The 26,879-nt window shown below is 41.1% G+C and overlaps 1 protein-coding gene across 7 annotated transcripts in view; it reads right to left on the reverse strand.

Annotated features, from left to right (window-relative positions):
- Positions 1 to 20,644, reverse strand: part of SGK3 (serum/glucocorticoid regulated kinase family member 3) — a 74,163-nt gene extending 53,519 nt beyond the window's left edge. For 3 of the 7 annotated variants that reach the window (XM_067553660.1, XM_067553667.1, XM_067553666.1), the window contains exon 1: positions 20,064 to 20,214. The gene's annotated coding sequence lies outside the window, so the exon portion shown is untranslated. Of the gene's footprint in view, positions 1 to 20,063; positions 20,215 to 20,343 lie in introns of those variants that run through there. The other 4 variants (XM_067553665.1, XM_067553661.1, XM_067553664.1 and 1 more) reach the window with 4 other exon arrangements.
- Positions 20,645 to 26,879: the final 6,235 nt, after the last annotated feature.

The following is a 26,879-nucleotide window of genomic DNA, read 5'->3' on the forward strand; positions in this document are numbered from 1 at the left end:
TCCATGCATACGAAGAGTCATACTATGTAGAGACAGGCACATGGAAACAATGGTGTGAGCACAGGAAAACCCTAGAAAACTGAAGTAAAATGTAAGTTTGTGATTACATGCACAAAATATAGCAGATGTACCTGATTACCTTAATTCTGGACTAGAGAAAGCTGAGAAGACGGTTTCCTAAATGGTTACAGTTCTTTCAAATGGCGTAATAGTAAATTGGCTATTTTATTCAAAATTAATAACATTTGAAAAAGAGCTAGAGAGAAGAAAACAATTTGCTATCAAAAGCATTAAATAGGTCTTGATTTTCATACATTAAAAAGTTAAACAAGAACAGTAGTTTATGTGGCTTCCATTTCTTGTAATGTAATTGTTCTAGTTCCTTGATTTTGCAATATTTATGCATAATCTCAGTACATTTTTGTACACTCATTTAGGGAAGCTATTATAGCTTTTGCATACCTCACATGTTATAATTGAGGAACTTTCCAGTAGTTTGATATATGCAGTTAGTGCCAAAAATTCATATCCATAAGTACTATGTGACAAAGACAAAAATATCCCAGATTGTGCAATATCTCACTATTGACCGTCATATTTTGCATTTAAACATATGCATCTCAATGTATTTCCTCACTTAAAAACCTGTTTTAGTGCAATTATCGACCTTTAAACAGTACCCTAAAAATCTCTCTCTCTCTCTCTCGTCTAGTTTCTATGAATAAAAAAAAGTGTTAAGATTAGGTTCCAATATGATCTGTTAAAACAAGGTGTTTACAGTGAATGCTGAGACAAGATAATAGAAGCAGTGTTTCACAAAGCTCATTGCTGGTCAATAACCAGTCTTTCAGTGCATCCTCCCATTTTCATCATCACTGCAACGGCATAGGGTCATTTGGTTATATATGGGCATTAGAAACAATGAGCCCAGTTCTTCCCTGCCTTGCACCTTACATATTCATTTACACCCATGTAATCTGAACGTCAAAGTCTCCACCCATGTGCATTGTTGGTAGCATCTTATACCTTCTTTGCTCAGGTATAAAAGTACCACACAGGGTTTCAGGCAGAAGATAATCAGGCCCAATGCATTTTATAAAGTGCTAAAACACCTTTTATAGGCTCTACATAGATGGACACATGGTGGGTATACACATTGCAAAACAAAAATCAGATTTATTTTAGCCATAAAATAAAATGTAATTGAATGATAAGTTATACAAAACAAAAATTTTGTACCATACACTGGGCCTGCTTCACTACACAGGTACAAGACAGTGCTAATTTACTTCTGGACAGAGTGGTCTTTTTTTTGCCACTATTGATGCAAATGAGTGGAGATCTCAGTGGAGCTGTGGCCCCTCATTTATATTAGCCCAGTGAACACACATATGCTGTAGTAATTATTACTTTATTAATCCCTTGAAATTTGAAATTGAAAATTGAAACCAACAAACAGAAAAGTGCTGCTATGCCAGTGTATTATCTTGACTTTGGAATATGATCTGCTATTCATTCTCATAACTGAAAGACTCTCTCTCCTTAGTATTCATTTCATAAACACACTTTAACTCAGTTTGAAGATCTGAGCAGGGCAGAACACAGCTAGGTCTACTCAGATTAAACATATATATATGACAGAGCTTGTTCAATTAGACTTTGCTCTTAAGGTAAATATTTCAACTTCTGCTCAGAACGTTATGAACTCTGCTCCCAAGATCTCAGCTGTATTGTCGTTTTAACAGAACTGCAAATCTGGACTGGATAAACCTATACCCTTTCACATTGCTGTTTTACATTATGGAGGGAGAGCCCACCCCAAAATGCCTACCAGGCCTCAGTGCAGAGGAAATGTGTGGTTCTCCACTCCCTTAGGAAAAAAACCCAACCCTTTGTGTATATTTTTGAAGTAAACTAACAGACTTTATTGTGCATCATTTGCATAGATGCTGTACCTATAAACAAATCTATGGTGCACTGGTGTCTACTGGCAGTACTTACAGGGTTTACAGGGTCAGAGATGTGGATCTGCTTATCAGTCCAGGTTTCTTCTTTCTCTGGACTAGTAGAGTCTTGGCGTGTGGTAGCAGCATGCTTAGCCCCTCGAGAGAAGGAATTATTTTGTGGTGGCCAGTTAAAGCATGGCTCTACCAAAAGAAAGGAACTGCAAAGTCCCAAGTTTATCAATTATCTTAATATCAAATTCGCTCCATTACAAAAACCCTTTTTCCCCCCAAGCTATCACATCTGCAAATTCAGCTTGCAAACTCAGTGTGAGATAGTCACACTATGTTCTGGTCTCGCCAGCAGCAAACACATGTGTAATCGTAACTCCATTAACAATTTGGCTAAACAGTCGAAGCCAGAAAAGAATCCAGATCGTTCTCCTATAGCTCTGCAGAATCCATATACCTAATGGGAGTAAACAGCAGTGATTTTAAAAAAAAAATCCATCACTAAAGCAAACAACTATGTCTCTGAAGACACTGGGCAGCGAGGAGCAGATCTTTTGATTAAGACGATACCATTTTTATATTTTATATTATAGGCACTTTACCCACCATACTTATGTAATCTAATGGTCAGTGCAAGTTATCCTCTGTGTCCAGTCCATGGAAGATGTAAATGTACTACCTCTCAGTTTCAGAGTCTGGCTCTTTAACTCAAGTTATAGAGACTCGTGCATTTAACTCTGGAAGGTCCTGGTTCAACCACTAGTGTTGGCCAACATGGTGACCATCATAACTACGTTTTAAGGAACTTCAGAGACAGATTTTAAAGATACTCCCCATACAATCCTCCTAAACGAAAAAGGAGACAGATATGATGCAGGACCTTTGAGAACAGGAGGGGATAAAGGAAAGAAATGAGATCTGACGGAGATGACAGGCATTCCCCATTGTATTAAGAGCATATACTAAGATTAAAATACAGCCTTATCAAAAGATCCTTGGTGATCATAGAAAAACCAAGAAAACTGAACTTGGTTTTAACATATCGCTATTTTCCTTTTGTTACATAGTTGTATTTTTATTTCTTAATATAAAAAGTTAGAATGTTCCCTTTAGCATTATATATATTATTTAGCATTATATATATATTCCATATTCTACAAAGTGATAACTCAATAGTTAAACACTACTATGAGCAAAATAACTACCATTTTGTTGTCCGGTGCTTTCTTATGAAATTTTCAGCAAGTGGGACACAAAGAAACATACTGTACATGTGGATGTGTGTGTTAATGTTTTGACAGACATGTTTGTGTTTCATAATTGACATACAATTTCAGAAGCGAAGGAGTGCTAGCATACTTTAAAAAAAAAAGGGATAGGAATATTTTTTTTTCTAGTCAACACCACTTGTCCTGCTTCCAAATATTGTATCACAAAACGTCTCTCTCAGCTACTTTTAGTTTTGGTGTAAATGCATACAAATAATTTGAGAGAGAGACTTAAGCTGAATAGATTTTTTCTTTTAGCAAAATCATTTAACATTATTATACCCTCCTACAGTCAATAGTCAAGTCAATTTTGCAAATCCCTGGTTCATCTCAAGATCCCGCTGCATGCAAATCAGACAAGCTATTCAGTTTTCCTTCAATAAGTAGTGAGAACAAGAATTTTCCTATATTCCAGCTAGAATTTTCTTCAACAAATAGGTACAGATTAAAGCAATTTGTGTGTGTGATAGAGCAATTGTTCTTGTGTTTTTACACAAACAATTTCAATGCTTCATAACTTCAAGGCAATCTTTTAGTCTGGATCAAATTGATCACTCTTCAAAATTTACAATCCAAACATCCTCAGCATTTTATGAAAACAATTAAACATTTTTGTTTGAAAAGCAAAACAGTACATCTGTTTTTCATGAATTTTGCATATTGTACTTTAGCTCTTATGAGCTGAGAAACTGAACTAGCCATATTTTGTGTTTTATTAATATATCCTTATTACATTAATTGGACAATATGGGAGCTCTCCAGTGGCTTGTGGAATGTCCAGAGAAATATAGGTTATTAACCAAAGACTGTGTAACCTAATGGAGAGGGTATATGTTTCACATTTAAACTGCTGAGGGTTCAAATTCTAGTAAGGTGGGACTACTGAAGTGCTATCTTTTCCCAGTAATGGAATTAATTACCCCAGATTGCTAAAGCAACCAACTACCAATCGAAGACATTTGATGCATATAAAAAAAAACCTCTACAAGATCCTATGAAATAGCCATGTCAGAACGTTAGTCATTTCAATGGTAAAATTAAATAAGACACAGACAACGTTCTCCTAGCCTTTCCATCACTGTAGTAAGTGTCTACACAATGGCATAGCTGTAGTGTTTATAGTGAAGACATACCCTCTGTTCCTTCCCCCTTCTTAACCCCCCTCCCCCCACACAATACCCTTCTCTCCCCCCTCACACCTATCCCTTACCATTCTTTTCCAAACAATCAATTCTTGTGTATTAACCCTCCGGAGAAACAACCAGCTTCCTCCAGGTTAAGAGGAGTCATTTACGCATAGCACCTCTTCTAACCTGGGTTGGTGTACAGGAATTTTTAAAACTATAAAAAGTTTATAGTCAGAAAGTACAAACACTTCCTTTTTGCTCTTACAAGAATGGTTCCTTTAACTTTGGGACAACAACTGCTTAAGTACTGAGAAATAAAGAGGTGCTTGGAATGATCCATAGTGCTCACATACAGCAAGACAGTATGACAGTTTGGAGGTTGGTCTTGTCTTTACCACTTCTGAACTGTGGATGATTTTATTAAATTGATTCATGAAATTACTGCCAGGGAAAGCCGATATGGATCCACCAAGAGTTGGGAGGATAGTGTTACATCTTTGCCAGGTCAGAGACGATGATGAGCAACCTGCACTCAACAATAAGCTTGTATCTTCCACCAACAGAAGTTGGTCCAATGAAAGATATTACCCCTCACCTACCTGGTCTCTCTCATTCAAAATAAAACACCTTGGGACAATGGGTTTGCTGTAGCTGGGAGAAGACATTTCATCCTCTTGTCTGAAAGGAGGAGGGTTTGAGAGTAATGGAAAGTTACCAAGAGAAGAACAAAAGAAGCAGGCGACCCCAGCAGGAATCTATAAAAGGACCGGGGGGGGGCAGAGAAGACTGGGAGGAGAGCCATTTTGTTTCTGACTAAGATGAGGGAGGCTGCTGCAGGGCCAGGATAGGCAGAGGACCCTGACTGCCTACCTGCTGGAACACAGGTGGTCCCTAGGGTTGCCAACCCTCCAGGATTATCCTGGCATCTCAAGGAATTAAAGATTAATCTTTAATTAAAGATTGTCATGTGATGAAACTCCAGGAATACCTCCAACAAAAACTGGCAACCTTACCGGTCTCCCAAGCGAAAGGTGAGCTAGTGAGAGACATGGTGTTTAGTATGTTTTATGGTTTTGTATGATCAGTACTCTGCTGTATATGATACAGGATAAACGAGCATAACGATGTTAAACTGTACAAAGTATATGCATGCTGATTGCTTCACAACCACTGTATGATCCTGGGAGAATTAAAATGTAAGCCAGAAGTGTCACATCTTCTGGGTGGAGTTCTGGGAGAGGGATGTGTTTAAGTATTGGGGAGTCTGAAGGGTCAGTGCTGTGCCCAGAGGGGCTAGGCAGCTGGACTGGGGGCTCTAGCACTCAGAGGAAGGTGCCAGACAAGTGGTCTATGTCCTGAGAGTGTATATAGGGAACCTGAGATTGGGGCAGTGGCTGGACTCCATCCAGGGTCCAAAGCTTAACACACCCCAAGGGATTCAGAGCAGAGAAGCTTGGATTCCCCTCACAGCAGTTTTAGTAGGTGGCCAAGAAGGGACACTTGCTAGGAGCTGTGAAAGACAATCCTTATACTTTATGAAATTAAAAAGAACATTAAGAAAAGTAAACAGAAGGAAAGGAATAGATACCTTAACAAACAAGAAAAAAAAACCACCAACCACCACCACTTGACTCAATTTTCCCTAAACAATTCTGTAAGAATTTTCTCACCTGTTTTTCCTGTTGATTCATGCCCTACTCTGCACCTTTGCTACAAAAAAGCAGATTGCCTGAGGATAAGCTTTTTAGTGTGACGTTTGCAGTATAATTATTAGACTTCAATGGTATACTTGTCAAATTTAAAATTAAATGTGTGGCTTTTGGAGGCAGTTCACTTAAAAAAAATAAATAAATAAAATAAAAACACCTCAGGCATGTAACTAACTCAGCTGCAACCTTGACCATGCAACGACTAGTATCATTCCATTATCCTACAGAGATGCCTATTAAAAAGCAGGATAGGAGTCTGAGCTATAATGACCAGACCAACACTACATCAACTGATCTGTGTTCATGAGGGCTCCTGTTCAACGTGTTGAAATCAAATGAAGTCATATTTAACTTCAAATTTGATCTCAAAAGTGCTGATGGGACCAACTAGGGTGCTGAACTTAACTATGAAAGTAATGGTTAACACAGTATCTACAGAACAATGTAATAATCTTGGACACAGATGAGGCCCATTCAGCAAAGTTGATGGCTCATTTTAGAGATGAATATACAAGTTGCTGTAAAATGGTTACTGATCCACACTTTGTGTGAGGAATGAAGTTTTTGGTGTGTGTGTGTTGGGGGGTTGTATTTCTACAGGGGGAGGAAGGGAAGAGATCCCATAATCAGAAACATTTCTGATTCATAGGAAAACCTGGATCCTGTACAGCACAAAGAAAGCCCCTTTTTAAAGAATCCTTATTATAGCAAAAGGCCTCAGTCTACAAAGAGGGGATGAAAGTAATGAGTAATTGAGAGCAAAAGAAATTTTGCAGCTTCTAGGAAAGATTTCAAATAGAACTGTAGAATCTTAATCAGCCCAGACTTGAACTCGAGAAGGCAAACAGTCATTTACTGAAGAGAATGCAGAAACAGCAATCCTATATCCTGCTAAACTTGTGATGTTCAATGGCAAAACTGATCTTTCTGGATGCATCAATGGCACCTGCTTCACATTTAATAAGCATCCTGGTGGAGAATACAGATGTAGAACCAGTCACATTTCAGAAGGATAACTGGCTATTATATGCTTGGGGGAATTATGGCTAGTGAATGAAACAAGGTCTAATTTTACTCTGTTGAAGAGAATTAGGAGTAATTGGTGAAGCAGGAAAAAAGTACTCAAAGCTTAAATAGCAATTTCTTGTGCTTCAGCAGTGGAATAGTGTGTTAGAAAGTCAGGACAGAAGAAGAGTTATTAATTTGTATTATAGTAGCTCCGACAGACCCCAACTAAGATCAGAGCCCCCCCTGCTAGGTACTTACGGAAACATAGCAAGAGAATTCCTGCCTTAAAATGCAATCAATTTAGATAGACAAATCAGACAAACAAACAGAGTATCATCCTCCTTTTACAAATTAGGGAAGTGAAGCACAGAGAGACTAAGGGCTGGTCTACATGTAAAATTTAGATTGACCTAGTGACCTTGCTCAATGTTTTGAAAAATTCACACCTGAGTCATGTAATTAAGCCAATCAAATCCCCCCATTTCTAGTTCTGTTGACCTAGCTACTGTTTCTTGGAGAGGTGGATTAACTACAGCAATGGAAAAAACCCTTCTGTGATTGTAGGAAATGTCATCTCTATGACACTATAGCAGCACAGCTGCAGAGCTGTAGCTGTGCTGCTGTAACACTTGTAGATATAGCCTAAGTGATTTAAATCAAGCCACACAGGTAGTTTGCAGCATAGCTGGGAATGGATCCAACATCACCCAGTCCTAGTCCAATGCTATAATCACAGACCCACTTAAATAAAGGTAAGACTTTGCCCTCACACACCAATCAAAAGTTTAAAGTAAGCAAAAACCAAGTATTTTGTTCCAAGCAAGGAACCAAGCCTGCCATTTCCATTTAAAAGCACCACAGTGCTAACCCCCTGTAGTGACGCCTCATCATTTTTGGCTATCCTACTCTCATATGGAAGAGCAAGACTAGAAGTGCAACAAACAAAAGAACCACAGTTGATGTATGGATGACGGGTGATATCACAGCAGGTGTGCCTGCATGGTCACCAAATTTATTCTATATCATCTACAGTATGAGCGAGGGCAGTGATTCTTCAGCTTGCACACACACTCAAGCTAGCTCTTATCGAGCTAGCACAAGTATAAAACAGCAGTGCAGCCATGACAGCATGGGTAGCAGCAGCAGCAAACCTGCCTAAAATCAATGGCTACAAAGCCTACTTAGCCTAGCTAAGCTGTGCCTGCACTGTCACCACTCATGCTACCTACTGTGGCTATGCTGCTATTTATATCATGCTAGCTCAAAGAGAGCTAGCACCAAGCATACGTTATGTGAGCAGGGTAATCACACCCTTCGCTTGTAGTGTAGATACAGGCTTAGATCCAGCCTGCTTGGTTGACAGTGAATGTGCACCTATTTATATATCAAACATTTTTTAAATCAGCCTCGTACAAGTCAGGTGGACATGAAGTACCTGCAACCTTAGATAAACAGTTTTCTCATCTTTGCACCCACATTCCTCTCTCCCCCGCCCCCAAATAATAAGATCAACTCAAATTATACATAGAAGTGCAGTAACATGACTTCTGCTATATTTTGTTTTATTGTTACCTCATCTTCCCAACTCACTTGCACCCAGTTTGTTTTGTCCACGTGCTGCACCCTGCCTTTCAAGTAGATTGAGAGCTTCCTGGCGCAGGGATGATCCTCTTTATTACTTTTACTATTAATGCTGCTGCTAAAGAAGGCCCTGATCCTTGATTGGATTGCTAGATTCTACCATATAAACAAAACATGGACATTATGGTACTACTTCAGTACTTTTTTTGGTCATTTGTTTTAAATGGGGGAATTGCCTTAAAACATTTTATGACTAAATATTTAGAAAGATAGTCAGTGTGGAAGTTTTTGGTGGAAGAAACTTTGGAAGTTTACCATTTCATTATGAATTTTTTCAATTCCAGTTTATTGGATTCAACTCAAGAAAACCAGTCCCCTTTTAGGAAGGTGGCATTTGTTACAGCTTACATTCAAAGGGGAACGTGGAACAAAAAACCAACCTGACTTTCCAAGCTGAAAGAATGAAAAAATCCTCAGTGTTTGCTTGACTCATTTTGGATTCAAACAACAATTTTAGTGTCATCACCTTCCTTCAGGCTGAATTTACAAGAGGCCAGTTTGATTTTGGGATTGGAATGCAGCACAGTGTTCTCTTTTGAACAGGAGCAGTGTAAAGTACTTAAGTTAATTGCTAAGGTCACCTAAACCAAAGAACAGTTGATTCTAATAAAGTGCTTTTGTAAATCTTTTGCCTTTTTATGCAGCCACGAGTATTGGAGCTAGGTCTGAACCAAAACCCCAGAGCTCAGACACTGTGACTTTGGAAAAGGCTGAAGGCTGTACCCAACCTTTAACTCATGTCTATCTATGGTTGTTAGCAATTACATCAACTTGTCGTAAGACATAGCACAAGTACTACAGGGGATATGCCTACAATATTAAGTATGTGTCTACACGGGTTTTTTTTTGGATTAATCTCCCACCGTGGCAGATCTACTAGTACTAGCAACAGTGGCGAGCGCAGGTGCCGACAGGCAGTCCAAGTTGGCACATCAGGAACTAGCACAGCATTTTGAGGAATGATGCATTATTATTTGCCTAGAAACACACTCAGTGCCTCACAAAGATGTGGGCCCTGTCATGAAGGGTTAACTTAAAACTTAGACAAAACACAACAAGGGGTATATAAAGAAGGGGTAGGATAAGGGGAACCCATGGAGCAGCTTTATTAGGCCATATACACATCTGGAAGGTGCAGGAGGCTTGTTTTTTATTAAATGGTTATAGGTAAAGTTACAGTTGATGGCAATTTTATTTTCCATTTAGAATGACGATGGTGGTGGCAGACAAGGAGTAGGCAATAGAGGACAGAGGTGGTGGTGTGGTAGAAAAGTATGTGGGCGTGAAGGCAGTGGGAGAGGCCAAGCAGGTGGGCGGGAAGGTAGAGGGAGATGAAAAATAAAAAATGTTCATAAAGAGCACATGACACCTGGTGGAAGTATTGCCAGCCAGCTTACAAAGTTCTCGTTAGGGAGTTCTGATGACATACATCCTGTAGAACCTGAAGTGAGGGTGGGAGAAAAGTGTCTAAGGCTCTTGCGTGGCTCTTGATAGAACTTCTGGAGAGCCAAAGGCTGCTACAACTGCTCCAGATCAATTCTGGGCCTAGTAGCGAGATCCATGTGGGAAGGGAAGGAGGACCCAAAGCAGGCTGGGTAAGCTACAATATTATGTGGAGAAACACTGCTACCTTGTCAGAATAGATGTTGCTATGCATGAGTGGATCAGCAACTAGAACCAACCTCTGAAATGTACCGTGCACTAGACATTGACCTTGTTAGTCTACATATTGACATTTCCAATTAGCAGCCTTTTGTGTAAACTATCTCTTAGGCCTATCAGATAATGTATGGGTTTTTAAAGAGGTCCTTAATATATGCATCCACAACAAACTATCATGACACACAACCATCATACAACAGCGACATTTGTTTTAAATAAAATTGTTTAAAATAACATTGTTACATATTTTGTTTTCTTTTAATCTGGAACTTTAAAAAGAGTCAGAAAGATTGTTTACTATAAACACACTGTGTATGCAAACAAAACAAAAAAACCAAAGACTCCTCACCCCATAAATTTTGCTCCTATTCTGACACATACCAAAAATCCAGATTAGGCAGTTCCCTTCAGCTCCCCTTATGTAGTGTAGCTCATGAGGTCTTCTGTCTAGAGGCCTCAGAGTATTTTACATAATATGAGCTGAAATATCTAAATGGCTATAGTCAAGAACAACGGGTCAACTTGATTTCAAGGATAATGATTCTATCTGGCTTTTATAGTTTATATCAAGCCTTTACATTTATATTCAGCATAGTAGTTGTGTGTCTAAAGTTTTGCATGTAACCTAGCATTCAAATAGCAATCACACAGAGTGCGTTTTAAGGACTTAGGAGAGCTCAAGTTCACTCCTTTTTTGTCTAGCCTCAGATTTTAGTAAAAAACAAAGCTATTGTGGGGCTCTTAAATTACCGTAGATATCAAATATATAGATAATGTTTCTAAATGTTATATTTCACATACTCACACACTAAGATATTGCTCACCCCCTCCATATAGCACCTTAGACACCCTAGAACAACACTGAATATAAGCTCATAGTCTGAATGCTGTAGTTATGGTTTTAGCTGAGAAAGTGTTCTCTTGGCTTCTGTACTTAATCACAAATTGCAGGGATCAACTTGCAAATCCCTAACAGCTTGGCAATTTCTAGCATAGGTTAGTACAATTTATAGCATCTTCCAGGCTTGCTTTTCATTACCTACCTATTGTGAGAAGAGTAGACTTGGAAACTTTTTGCAAGCGAATTTAGAGAGACTTGCCCACTAGAGCTTGAAATCTCTCTCTGGTGAACAGTTCTCTGCAGCACTAAAAGTAAGTACAAGTACATCACTGTTCTCTCATTTAAATGTAGAATAATTCTAGGATTCATGGCAATGCCAGCCTAAACTTTGCTCTAAAGAACTCTTTGTTTTCAAATAAATCAATGCCTGTCTTTAGATAATTCTATAAAGAATCCTATTCATCCAGCACACAGCATACCAGTTAACATGAGAACAACCTCCCGCCCGCCGGAAAAAAAAAATTAATCTACCTTAATTTTTCTTCTACATAGCTGGTATAAACACTTATGAGATGTAGGATATCACTATAGCTAGAATACAGTTTGCTTTCGACACATAAAGCCTTTATACAAGGCATCTGTACACTGATTAATTAGCCAATGTAATTTACCATTTTCTTCATTACTATTGCAAGTATTGTTGTGGCAATACATGCCATTATCACCATCTGATTTTGCAGTCTCTTGTGCATAGAGGTCCCATCAGTTTTCATTGGAAACTCTGAACATAGAAGAACTGCAGGAGGAAGTCATTTAGGCCCAAGTCTAGGTTCTGTAAAACCCAGTATGTTAAGAAGTGTTTTCATGAATTGTTTTTGTACATTGAAATTTAAACTTTTAATATTAAATGTTCAAACATCTCCCTGGTGTCCTGAGAACCCAAGTCACATGGTAGTGTTGAATTAGTCTGGTCAGTTTCACTTTGTGGTTTTAATTTAACTACTCACAGGGGAGTAAAATGCAAAAACAATCCAGCCAGTGAAAGTAAATTAGATTAACGATTTTTAAAGAAATCGATGGTGTTTTAGTGAGACTGCACTATTTAGTAGTTAGCATTAACAAAGGGAGTCAGGAGAATCAACTTTGATTATAGAGTGCCAGTATCTCACTATGTGGCTTCGGGCAAACCACTTAATCTCTGTGCCTTATTTCTTAAAGCACCTTTACCCCACCTGCCATAAAATGGTACCACCTAGTTATTTAAGTTTATTAAAGAAAACCCACATAATTTATACATGAGATGCTCAAATGGAAACATTTCTCTCAAGTGCTTCTCTTTCTTTTGCTACCTCTTCTTTTAAACTTCAGTCCCTTTCCTTATTTATATTCAACTATACAATTACTACTTTTCAACCAAAATGGTAGAAAAACAAGCTCCTTACAGGTTTGCTTTACTGATCTTCAGGCATTCAGCTGCCCTGCTATTTTTTGTCATTTAGTTTTTTCTTCTGAACCACTCTCATTTTGTCCTGAGAAGTAGTTTTGGTAGTGATACAAACTTCTGTGCTTTAATCTGACCTTGTGAAAGCAATATAAATTTTAAATCCCATCTGTAAACCCAGTACAGCAGTTATATAGATGTTTGGTAGCTAATGTTGAGAGAGGGAAAAAAAAATCTAAGACAAAACACAGACCATAAAATGGAAGCTCCAGAGGCTGTTTATGTAACAGCATTCATTTTCTGGAAGTTCAGTCCCTAATTTACTAAAGAGAATAAAATAATTAAGGGCTTGATTATGATCCCAGAACCCTACATGTGTAATACCAAGAAGCTAAACAGACTACATTTGAAGCACTAACAACAGTCTCTGAATACAACTGTTGCTCTGTCTGGCTACTGCAGACTAAGACTGCATTAGGACAGATACGTATGTTCAAGGTGCCTATGCTTGAAGAGAATGAAAACAAGGCATGAGGGGATCAAAAGGATGAGGTCTTAGGCCCAAACAGCTGTTATTCATTAGACCATTCACCTCTCTGAATCCAGAAGCACATTTCAGTGCATTACTACTACAAAGTCTGGGATATAAACAGTGCTTATGAGGCTCCTTTGCTGTTTACAGCCAAGTTTTCAGAAGTGTTCACAATTTTTGTTTGCCCACCTGACACCGGTGCCTAATTTTTAGAGATACTAAGGATGCAGATCAGCTATTGATAGCAAATTGGGGAGCAGGGGGAGAGAGGGAGGCAGGAGGACACCAGTTGGTCACCCAAAAATAAAGTGGCTCAGTAGTGAAGCAGTGGCTCTTCCTCGGTTTCCCTCTGGGCCTTTCAGCTGATCCGCACAGCCTCCAACACCTTCTGGGTTGAGGTGACTCAGTCCTCTGGCTAGATCACATAGAAGTTCAACGCCTTACAGGGTACCCAAAGCCCAAACCAAAAATGAATGAATGAATGAATGAATGAATGAACGAACGAACGAACACACAAAAAAACCCTTTTCCCTCCTTCCAGGGAAGCACCAACAGGCATAGATTTTCCCTGGTTCATGGTGCCAGCCAGCCTTGTCCCCCCACAAGGGAAACTCAAGGTCTTTTCTCTCTCCTAGCCAGGCTGCCAGGCAGCAACTGAACTGATTCTCCTTTTTTTAAAACTTCTCCCTCAAATTGTAAGGCTTGCTTCAGGCATCACAAGACAGAGCTGATTTTGGGCCCCCCCCAGCTGACCATTAGCCTTTCCTGACTCATGTTGAATTTGTACTCACAAAGGGAACACAAAATTAGGGAACACTTCTGAAAAATCTGAACTTAATCTGTAGGAAGCCATTTATATTTATTTACATAACATATGTAAAACCTGGTATGCAAAACCAAAATCCAACAACAGGATTTTACGCTCTTGGTAGCTACCTGATTATGCCTATCTACATGAAGCTGTCTCCCCTCTGTTATACCTCACATTCTTCAGTTATAATTTAATACAAGTTAAAAAATAATGACTATTATTCAGCTGTTTCAGAGCAATAAATGATAGATGAAGAACACAACAGAATGGAAATTGATTATACCAATGGTTCTCAACCTTTCTAGACTACTGTGCCCCTTTAAGGAGGCTGATTTGTCTTGTGTACTCCGAGTTTCACCTCACTTAAAAACTACTTGCTTACAAAAATCAGACATAAAAATGCAAAAAAGTGTCTCTGCACACCATTACTGAAAAATTGCTTACTTTCTCATTTTTACCCCAAGGTTGAGAAACACGGATATAGTATATAGAGCAGTATTAAGCCATTGTCTGTATGAAATTTTAGTTTGTACTGACTTTGTTAGCGCTTTTCATGTACCCTGTTGTAAAACTAGGCAAATATCTAAATGAGCTGATGTACCCTGCGGAAGACCTCTGCACACCCCTGGATTACACACAATGGGAGAGAGGACTGCAACACTGTGGCATGCAGAATGCCTCATGGGCCGAGAGATGGGTCACTCCTGCTTCTTAGCTGAGGCTTGCAGTAGCCTCGGTGGCCCATCATATCCAGAGAACCAGATTCTGATATCCCTTTCACTTTTCCGAGAGGAATGCAGTATTCCCAGAAATTATGCAATTTTTGAAACAGCCAATTTTCCACTACAGTTTGGCCAGGCATATAGTACTGCTGGATTATCTGAAATTGCAAAGGTGAACTCCTACATGGGGGAGATGGAGCACAATTTTATCCTTTAATGTTCCTTTATTCAAATGAACATAAACGCCAATTCCTCCTCACCTTCCCTGTCCCACCCCTTTAAAAAAAGATTTCTCTGCTTTTTAAAAAATATTTAAAATATCAGGACTATCAGGTGTCCTTTTTGTTAGAGGATCTTGTCACCATGTTTGGAGGACATGAATACTTTCAGGTTGTAACCTGAGTGGCAGCTTTTCTTGCTCCCCAGGAGTGGTGGGAAGTGGATGATCGGTTTAGACAGTCTAAAGATGGGGAGAGGTACTACTCAGGTTACAGTCTCTTGTGATGAAATATCATAGGCAAAATGAGGACCTGAAGGGAGCTTATTTAAAATAAATTAAGCACTAAGATATTATTTAACCCTTAACTACTACTTTATGATGAATAAAGAGTTTTTGTTTTGCAGGCCATTTTCACATACCAAGATAAGCAAGCATCCTGCATTTTAACTGAAAAAAAATCATTATGTGCTATAACTTTCAGATTTAAGGATAGGTAACCCTACATATATGTAAACAAAAAGTTCTTTGTTTAGATCATCTGCACCAGTTCTACTAGCCTATAAACAAAATTCACAGTGGTCAAGATTTTTAGAGTTATTCATGATTTTGGGTGCTCCAGTTTTTGGATGTTCTGTTTTTGGTTTTCAGAAAGTGCTGAGCTTCTGCCCTTTGAAAAGTCAGGCTCCTGTAACGGCATCTCAGATTGGGCACCCAAAAATCAAGACATCCCAGAATCACTAATCACTTTTGAAAATCTTGGCCAGTAATTGTTAACTAGAGCTCTGCCCTCCATGAGCTGTAACTTGATATCATTTCACATGCAGAGCTCCCGTTGACATCAGAGCTCCATGGAGAAATCAAGGACGCAACAGACCCCAAGAAAATGTAAACTACAGTATCAGGCCTTCAATTTGATCCATGTGGGTAGACTCATGCACCCACACACAAGTATGTCTAACTGAGCAGTCAGTGCACAACAAACTGGGGTGTAAATCTACAGCACTCCAACACGCCACAGTCCCTTGCTACTGTGCGCTAAAAGTTTTCTAGTGTGTTTTGACACACTGCAGTTAGTATGTCAATATGTGCTACTGAACTCTAGTGTGAGGTAACAAGATCCATATGAACAGTACATACATGGCACACTACAGCGCTCTAGATTTACACCCCAGCATTAAATGAGCAGCTATTACTGTGTGTCAACAAGTCATGCTAAAAAGGGCCACCTATGTGGATCAGATTGCAGGATCATGGTCTATGTTAAAAGCTAGTATAAATAGAAAATAAGGTTTGAGGTGTTCCCTTATAAAGTAATTCTGAACATGAACCTGCAATTAGTCTGCTTTGGAATCTTAAAATTAGAGACGACAAGTTATTCATGTCTTAAGTCCTAGATCCTAAGGGAGACAGGAGACACCATGCATCTTTTTTTTTTTTTTTAAACCAATACCTTATATTTTCAGTTAAATATACTTTACTTCATTGTGCTAAACCTGTGCTAGTAAAAGCCTCTTTGTCAGGTCAGACCAATTGTGGAGGTTGGCCTGGATAGTTACACTAGTTACCTACAAGGTCACAGAAAATCCGCATATTAAAACCCAGGAGTCACTGACTAAAATAATGGTGGAAATTAACACATACCATCATATTCAAATTATCCACCCACCTATAGTTTGACTTTAAACAAGCTGAAAATGAACAGATTCAGTAATTTTAAAGTGTTCACATTCATACTTTAAATAAACTAGCTCTTAAAATATGGCTTACTAGTAAATAACTTGCAGCAGATTTCACCAATGGACTGTCAAACTGATTTACCCAGATACATACACAGACTGGGATTTTCACAGGACCTAAAGTAGTTCAGTAGTATTTGGGCACTTAACTTCTTTAGACTCCTTTGAAAACTATCTATACATCCAACTATAGCACTTGCATACCACAATGACAGATAGATGCCTTAGGAAAAACCTGAAGTATGGAATAGACTACTTTTGATTACTGACCGCATTCTTCAACATTCTGAAAATAATCAGGGCTCAGATTCAGCCAGTATGAACTGGTACAGCCTACCAGCACCTCTTTCATGCTGTCCTCTTTATTCTCCAGAATCTAAGCTTTCATTTTTTAAAATTAAATCTCTAGCTGTTCTAGTTGCTGAGAAGGCCTCAAAAACATGAACTAAGTGTAACCGAGACAGTGATGTCTGCCTTTGTTCGCAAAAATTGAAATGAGTGAACAGCCACATTCATCTCAGTGGGGGCCAACTCAGATGCCCAATGAGAACAGTGTTGACATTTAAAGGATTAGTTAGTCCACAGCTCAAAGCATGCAAGAAAGAAAAGTGAGGATTTTACTACAAAGAGGCACACAGTCTACTGAGTGACAGGTCATTCTGGTAGCACAAATGAATGGGCTTGGCAGAGTACCTCCACTTTTCCCCATATCCCCCAAATCAAGGAGTCAAACCCAAGGAGCTTAGCAGAGTCCAGTCAGCCACCTGAGGCCCATCAAAGGGGAGCCAAGCTCAAAAAGCGCAGTGGGTCGTAGGAGCCTCATTGAGGGGAAGCCAAGCGTGAGAAGCTCAGCAAGACCCATGGGCATATTCAGACCACACTGAGGGGGAGCTGAGCCATTGTACCCCAGAATGTGCATGGTTATATTTTGAATAGCTGCACTATCTGCTCTGAGCAGCATCTCATGTGAGTGAGGCTTGTTTTGTGGATGGAGTTTGGAAGAGTATCACCACTCCCACTATTTCCCCAATCTGACCCCTAGACAATGTTAATCTCAATGTTCATCTTCGATAATTCCCTACCACATCTGCACAGAAAGGAATCCCCCGCATGTGGATTTCCCCTTCTGTACAGAAGGGAGGCTTAGCCATCTCAGTAGTACTGTCTTGTCTCCACTCCTCCCCAACCTGGTGCAGCCAAGGTCTTCATGGGGGAAAAAAAGGAGCTGTAGAGAGCCAGAGAGATATAAAGACTTCTCCCTCTAGCCCTGTGGTTACCTAAGAAAGATAATACAGCCCGAGTTGTATTAACTTGCTTAGTATCTTTGAGAGGGAAGGTAATGAAAGCGAGGTAGCGGCCCACTCTTCTCTTATGGATTTGAGGAAATCCTTGGTCAGTCCCTTTCAATTGCCCTAAATTTAGTCACTCCCTACCTCCCAAATGTCTGTTGCTTTCACTAGGCACCAGTATTTATTTAGGATCATGTAGTGGAATCATAACACTGGAGTTGTCTACAGTTGCAATTCACACCCCAAAATCCTCCCAACCAGCCAAGCTAAACATTGGATATATGGGACAAAGATCCACTAAAGTACATAAATAGTAGGCCAAGAAATGTAAAGGGAGCAAAAGACACTGTCAGCTGGGGGAGGGAGGGATGGGGAAAGTTTACACTCTCTGAAAGGTACCTACTATTATTACAACAAAAACCATCTAAAATTACACTAACTGAAAGAATAAGCAGAAAATGTCTCCATTTTTTGTTTACTCTAAGCATTTGACAGCACTTTGGCCCCAATCTTGTAAGCAGATCCTTTATAAAGATACTTCCAGTTTCTCCCTTGGTAACAGAGTATGCAGAGTAGGAGGAACTGAAACTTTCCATACACACACTTTGATCCTGCAAGACTCTGCCTTCATGGATCTGATTACAAGATTGGGGCCAAAGTGCTGTCAAATGCACAGAGTAAATGAAGAGAAAAATGGCGACCATTTTCTGCTCATTAACTTCTTTCAGTTAGTATAACTTTAGGTGGGTTTTGTAATAATAGTAGGTACATTTCAAAGAAATTAGGCTTCCCCCACCTCCAAGATGACAGTGTCCTTGCTCCCTTTAAGTTTCTTGTCCTACTAGAGACCATTAAGGGATTTAACAATTCAGGACAAACTGTTTTAAAAAAAAAATAGATTTTTTTTTCCTGTTACTGAATTTTGTTAAAGTTGACAGTCTTCTTTTAAAATGCATGTCTCTTCCTTTAAGCATACTATATGAATTATAGATGCCATATCACAGATGGCGGACTTTCATCTGGGAACCAATCATCTTATATTTAAGGCAGTGCCAGAACACCCACTGGCTATAAGAACAGGATCAGGCCCTGAAGAGACTCAGTCTGGTTTTAAAAAAGTTATTAAACAAAAATGCTTTAGTTGCCTCATTAAAACTGAAATAATTTTAGAAGCATACTTTCCTTTTCACTGTATAGTTTACTTTTTTGCATTCCTTTCACTTTCAATCAGCTTTTAACTGATTTATCTTAAGCAAAGTGCTGCAGCCTTTAGACTACAAACGCTGCAAGAGAATTTTAATAAAAGTGCAAGTAACAAAACAAAACCTACTTTTCCTAAAGCTGTGCCCCTGTCAAGAATCAGATTAACTGTTGCTTGCAAACAACCATAGCACTGAAGAATAAGAACAGGACAGCCTCACGTTTATACTCCGGAGGAAAAATATCTGAGATTTTCTCCTCCTTGTTCCCTCCCTTCACCCATCAACTTATTTCTTCAACAGGCGCAGACACGCGAGGAACCTGCAGACAAGCTCATCTGACCAGTCACTACAACTCCTCGAAATAACCCAAAGCCAGACATGGGAAGCTGAGCGCAAGCATTGCTTTCCAATGCTGGGGACAGACCACGGTACACACCACACTGCTGTACAGGGCGTTTCTCCCCGGCAACTTCCTCCTCGCAATATTCTTTGCAAAGATTAAATAACCGAGGCAACTTCCCCCCATATCCAGGCACGCTCAGCAAGTTCCTTGACCCAGACGCGAGCGTTATTATTTATTGTGCATCCGAGCAGCTCGGGCTTCCTGCGGAAGAGGGAGGCAGGATTTTTTAAAAGCCTAATTATTTCTGAGCACTGCCAAAGAACCCCGAGCAGGGTGTGGAAGGCCCGGCCCGGCCCGGCCCGGCCCGGCTTCCCTCCCCCCACCCCGGCACCTCCCGTCCCGGGCGGCAGGTTAGTTAGTGCCGCGCCGAGCAGAGTCCCAGCGGCAAGCTTCAGTTCCGCGGCCAGAGCCACAGGTCCAGCCTTGCAACGCGCCACGTGCGGCTGGATCACACAAGCCCCCGCCCGGCTTCCCCCGCCGCCGCGGCTGCACCTACCCCAGAGCCTCGCGCCGCGCTGAGCGAGCCTCCGCCACTTTCTCTTCCTTTTTCCTGGAGCCCGCTGCCTGCCGGGGTTAAATGCTTCTTCCCTGACGTGTCAGCAGCGGAGCTCCTCCCGGAGCCCCCGCCCGCCAGACACGCACGCAGCCGGCCAGCGCTGCCCCCTTCCCCGCCCTAACCTCCCAGTCCCAGTCCCGGCCCCGCCCGAGGCTCGTGCCGCGGAGCGCTTACATGCCTCCGGAGCGCTCGCCGCCCGCCCGCGCTCCCAGCCACCCACCGGCCGGTGCGGGCTGCAGGTTGCTGGCCCCGCGGGATCCTCACTGGTCTCCGCACAGCCGCCCCGAGCCGCCTCCCAGGGCGGCAGGAGCCGTGGCCAGGTGCAGTTGAGCCGCTACTGGCCCTGCCTCGGCCGGCCAAGCCCACCCCCCCTGCTAACCCCGGCTCTTCCTGACGCGCCTCCGCCCAGAGGCCAGGCCAGGCCAGTCACCCGCTTGGCTGAGGCGCCCGGCCGCTCTCCGGGGAGGGTCATTTGAGGACTCGCTGAAATGTGAGTTTCATGTGACACCGAGCGGGGCGCCGCGGCCTCTAGCGGGCCCAGGGGCAACTGCAGGCCGCTGCCGCGTTGCGCGAGCCAATGAAAGCAGCCGGCGGAACATTCCGAACCCTTCTCTCCCCAGAGAGCTGCTAGGCCCCCTTGGGGGAGTCCGATTTAACTCACTCGAGGTCCGTTCTGCTGGGCGGGGAGACTGTCTTGTAATTGGGAGACAAGGTGGTGGGTGAGGTATTGTGCTTGATTGGACCAGCTTCGGTGAGTGAGAGAGAAAAGCTCACAGACCAACACTACTTCAAGAACACTGCAAACAGCAACTGAAATGGAAAGTAAGACTTAAAACTGTGTGTGTAGGGAGACCCCACCTATGCCAAACATGAACCAGCAGAGCCATGAATCACACTGACAGCTCATCTCTACATAAATCTCTTCAGCTATCAGGGTTGTGAAAAATTAAGTCAAAATTAAGTATTAACATGACATTTGCAGCTTTGTATAAATTTGAGAGTGGGAAATAGGGCCCGCCCTTAATCAAATGACACACCAGGCAAGGAGCATCTTAGGTGCCCTCTCCCTCCATTTGTTAAATTTTTTAATACTTTTTTCATGATTTTGATGCACGATTTGCATGCATGATTTATCCCTGTCATATAAGATGAGAAGTTTGCATGTGAGGATCTGTAAATCTGTATTCAACAACAAAAACAGCACCCTGAGATTGGTGCCCCCCAAGCTTGGCACCTCAGATAGTCGCCAGCGTCGCCTGCCCATAAATTTGGCCCTGGTGGGAAACAATCTACCAGAATATGAGAAATATGCTTTTATTTAGCAAGATGAGAGGAGCCACTTGTTTTGTGCCATTTTTAAGCTTATTAAAATTAGTGTATGTTCTATGTCCTGTGGAACTGCCATGTTTAAGAGCATTAAGGTTTTTATCCTCTGAAAGCTGCAGCCACTTAATATGATATACTATATTTGTGTTTGTTTTCTACAAAGCTTTAGAACTACTATCTTTAACAGCCAAGAAAAATCTAAAGTGTACTGATGGTTTAGATACAGCTTGTGTATAAAGACTAGTGTAGTAGCCAGTCTAAGAAGCATGAATAAGACATTTCTATAGAGAGATTCTTTGTAAACTAATACCATTCTGACAAACCTATCGAAATATATGTTGGCCTGTATGGAGTGATCAAACACCAAGGACCTAGGTAAATTCTGAGACCCAACTGCAAATCTACTGGAAACTACCATTTGAGTACCATGTAGTATAATCTTCAGCTCCCGATAGCCTAGGAGGAGTTCAGCTCTCTCTCTTCAATATATTTAAACATAAGTAAAATGTAACTGACTCATCAATTGTGTACTTGCCAGCCTATACAACAACATGAGCATATCACTAGCACCCTTCTCTTGTTTATTAAACCTACTTGTTTAGTTCCTGTCTTCAGGCTGGATTGTAAACTCTTCAGAACAGGAACTATTCTGTATGTTTGTACTGCACTTAGTATAGGGGGCCACCGTGTAGACTGGGGCTGCTAGACCCTACCATGATATTAATAAGTAATTCAGAATGCTCATATTGTTTCACCTGTGCCTGCAGACTGACATCAGCCATGTTTACACCTAAATCCCAGTGTGATGCATGTACCAGGGGAAGAAAGCTGTTCCTCTGCCTAATTTACCTGTGGGGCCCAATCTGGCAAGCATGTGATCAGAGCCCACCTATCAGATCAGCACTCTATAGGCAAGCTTACACAAACTAGCCCAAAGAGAGGAGGGGGAAGGAATAGCTTCAACAGGACAGACTGAGGTATTCCCCACATCAGACTATCCCAAAGCCCAGATGGCTAGGGTACTCACCTGAGAGGTGTCAGATCCCTGTTTAAATCCCATCTCTTCTTCAGAGAGAGGGGGGATTTGAATCAGAGACCTGCTACATCCCCTGTTAGCACCATAACCACTAGGCTACAAGTTATGAGGGAGTGCTTTCTCACTCTTCCTCCCTTCTTGCAAAGAGAGCATATGTGCCTAAGCCCAAGAGAGGGTTTGTAGCTGAGAACCCCAAGCAGAGGGCGGCACCTCACTACAGTTTGGTGCCAAACTCCCTAAGAAGGGTGGGACTTAGCACACACCCTTGCCTTGGTATTTTCCATTGGTTAGTTTAGGCAAAGAGTCATCTAGCATTCTGGCTTTGGAGAAGTGCATTCCGAGGTGCCTATCTCTCCCTATTCATTGTATAAGGTGCCTAACTCAAGCTTTGTGAATCCCAATGATCTTCTAGGCACCTGCAAGTTAAGGGTGATGATGCTCAGTGTCACCAGGCTTAAGTTTCTATGTGACTCTAGCCTTAGTGATCTTTTTCTCCCCCCTTAGGTGCTGGATATTTGCTCCTATTGACTTCATTGGGAGCTGTAAGTATTCGGCATCTTTGGAAATAAACAACCAACCCCCCTCACCCCACCCCAAAACAGGCCACTTATTACTTAGATATCTAACTTAAGGCTCTGAAGTTTGAAAAAATTTGGCCTGGTAGGTCTCAGTGAGGACCCATGAAAGGTTATATTTCCCCCTCTCTTTTCCAGGCATTGCTTTACCTTTTGGTCTTTGCTAGCCATTTTCTGTGGGAGTGTTTTTTTTTGGGTTTTTTTTTGGGGGGGGAGGGGGAGGGGGGCAGAATGATGAATGTGTCTCAAAACAATGTTGCTGTTCTGTGCTCTTGTTTTCTATTGATCAGCACACTGCAATTCCCCTTTCTCTTTTGTTATCTCAGCATACAGCAACACACACACACATACACTCTACAAAGACCCTGCCTTGAGAAGCATGCAATCTAATTCACAGAGCCATACTGAGAACATCAAATCACATACACACAAGCTAAGACAGTGATACTCAGACTGAGGCTCTCGAGCCGCAAGTGGCTCTTTAATGTCTCTCCTGCAGCTCTTTACAGCACATGATATTAAAACACCATGTGATTGAATATATAGCACTATAGTAAATGAAACAATGGGTTCCTACTGCTATGGCTTTTTTGGGTAATGTCAAAAGCTAATTTGGCTCTTGAACCACTGAGGTCTGAGTATTGCTGAGCTAAGAAAACACATTGGTGAGGAGATAAAAGTTTTGAGACTTCACAAAATAATTAGGTTTTAAGGAGGTGGAAGAGGGCACTTGACATACAAGATGTAAGAATTTGATCTGAGCAGAGGGCTGGCACAAGAGAAGGTGCAAAAATGAGTGTCAGAAAGGTGAAGGGAACAGTTAAGAGATGATTGAGATCTGGTTTACACTTGAAAATTATATTGGCTGAGCTACATTGTTCAGGGCTGTAAGAAACTTAAGCAATTTAATAGGCTTGTTTGTTGGTGTCCTCTTATTTCCTCATTGTCTTGCTACTCCTTTGCTCTTACTCTTTCTGCCTGTATGTGTCTTTAAAAAGAGGGAGGAAAGTTCAAGCAATAACACAACCCTTTACAGGGAACTGAGCCAGTCCTCAGTTTGCCAACTCTGTGTCTAATACTTTCTAATTTAAGAAATGGAGTGAATTTAGTACTGGCAAATGAAGCAGGAGCAATGGAGACTGAAATTCTTCATTCATCCACAGAACAGGCAAAATATAAGTAGTAGCAATGCAAGATACTGCCTTAGTGACGTGCCACACCCCTGACCTGAAAAGGACTATACCTATCCGTAAGAGAGTACCTTTTCTCTATACTCATGAATTCTTGGCATCTCTGCTGAGAATACTGGTGGTTAATTCAGTAGCTAGTCACACCACGTAAAATAAACCTGTAAAAGTTTAGCCCTAATGGTTCAAAAGGCCAAAGGCTAGGATATATGCACATTAAGCCTACTACCTGTCTATCAAACACACTCCAACCACTGGAGAATCAAGTGCCTACTGAAGAAGAGCTCTCTGTAAGCTCAAAATCTTGTTTCTCTCACCTACAGACATTGATTAGTCTACTAAAAGATATCACCCACTTTGTCTTGCCAATCAGTTAGGCATTTAAAGTCCTCTTCTCTCTTCATTAGCTTAATTGATACATTGTTGTCAGCCAACCTGGCCTGAGGTGATTGCTTCTCTCTGTAACACCAAGGGTAGCTGCAAAGCCTTCTAGCTACATGTGGAAGGATTTAAGTGGTGAAATATGAGCGTCCTATATAACAGGGTTGCAAACTATTGATTTGACAACCCTCTCTTGTCGTCAACCCCTTCTTGATAACCTGCAGGATTTAAACCCATTTTTCTAAAGGAGTTTAGATATTTTGAGGGCTGGGGGGGGAACCTTCCCCTTACATTTGATTTGTATCAGAAATAGGCCCAAGCAACCCCAAAGCAACACTGATATGACTGGGTACTTTTTATGTAGTGTATATATATTCTATTTTTGTCCCCACCCAAACACCTTTGTACGCTCATTGCTCCTTTTTCACATTCTTTCTTTCATGTAGAATTTAACAGTTATGACAGTCACATTAATGTTGAACTTTTAAATCTAGGATATCAAGTGTGGGTTCAAAGTTAGGCAACGGGGTTTAACCCACCCCTAATTTAATTCCTTCCTTGTCAGGTGCTCTGTAGATTTCATCCAGTCTCATTACAAGCCCATTCAATATTTACATTTAGAAACAAAATTTATTTTCCATTCAGATTATGGTACTCGTACTCAGGACTGATTACTTATAGTCTAAGATATTATTCAATAAGAATGCTTGTAGAATAAGATACCACTCAGTGTGATACAAGTATAGCAATCTGACCCTCAGTAAGTTGAATCCTAAGGAAATAATGGAAAACTACATATTTTACTTCTGTGGTAAGATTGTTGCATTATTTAAAACCATGCACCTTTAAATATGTTAAATATTTTCTTAAATACCCAGGCAAGGTTCAAAGCTTCTTTCCGTAAAATATTTATGGTGGTGGAGATGGTGGGGAGGTGTTACTGTGGCAGGTGTTACTATTTCTGTTGATAGAATCATGTCCATAGCTGACTACACCCTAATTTAGAAGACACAGGATTACAAGATAGGGAGAGTATTAAGGACTTCCTGGGGACTCTGTGAAGTTAAGACTATTATCCTATCTACCAGGAAGTATAATATTTGAAGGACCTAGTAAATTACAGGCTCTAAGTGAAAGACAAATTCCCTCTTTGTTCCCTGGAATATCTATACAAGGGGAAAGAGATTAGATACTACAGGCAAGGAAAACCTAAATTTACCTGGCACAGTGGTGGAAATCTCTAAGAATGCTCAGGAATTGACTTAGTTTATCAGGGGTCCAGAATAAAAGAACATCTCCATTAGGGAAAACATTTCATCCAGTGCCACAGAGACTTTTTCGTCCTATCAATTTTAGTGCAACTGCGGCAGCCAGTTGGGATGGGGGTGGAGGAAAGAAGAACTCAGGTCATGTCTACACTACAGAGTGAAGTTGACTTAAGTTACGTTGACAATCATAAGCCGCTTTAATTACATGGGTTGTGCACATCCACACAACGCTCCTTGTGTTGGTGGGGCACGTCCACAGTCGTTGCTCTTGCATTGACAGAGAGCACTGCATTGTGGGTAGCTATTCCACTGTGCAACTCACCACCCTCTATCACTCTCTGCTCCTGATTGGGATTGAGAGATGTTAAATGGTCTGTTGGGAGAGATTTAGGTTGTGAACAGATCCTTTTCTCTGTAATTGGTTTATATGCTGTTGCAATGTATGGTTTTGGACTCCATATTGAAGCAGGCCTAAGTTAGCAGTGCACCAGGACTTAAACTCTGCCCAGCAACGCAGTGAGCAGGGCTAAGGTGGGAAAATCATAGTCGACTGATTGGCAGAGTTTAGGCTCGGACAGGCTATTTAAGACAGCACGCCTTGAGGCTCAGTGCTGTCTGTACGAGTGACAGTGTGGCACGGTTACGTCTATTTGCATGGGCTTCAGGACCATGACGAGAAGCAGACAGACAAGCCAGAGGACGCCTTACCCACGTGCAAGAGAAAAGGAGGAAGGACCACTTATCTGTGTGGGATCCAGTCATCGGCTCCGGGCAATCCAGATCGTGAACAGCATTCCCTGGGAGGGAAAGAAGAACAACTGTGACGTACTATCACTGACTTGGGACCTAGGGTTATGTTAAGGTAGTGGGGCCTGGAGTACATCTCCCATACCATCTTAACCTGAGTGATTTTGGGCATATGGTAATGTTATTTATTCTCTAATTATCCCACATGTTAATCAGTTCATAAATAAATTCGTTAC

This window comes from Emydura macquarii, unplaced genomic scaffold (assembly GCF_026122565.2).
Source record: "Emydura macquarii macquarii isolate MOO-44397 ecotype Brisbane River unplaced genomic scaffold, CSIRO-AGI_Emac_v2 contig_1477, whole genome shotgun sequence".
NCBI lineage: Eukaryota > Metazoa > Chordata > Testudines > Chelidae > Emydura > Emydura macquarii.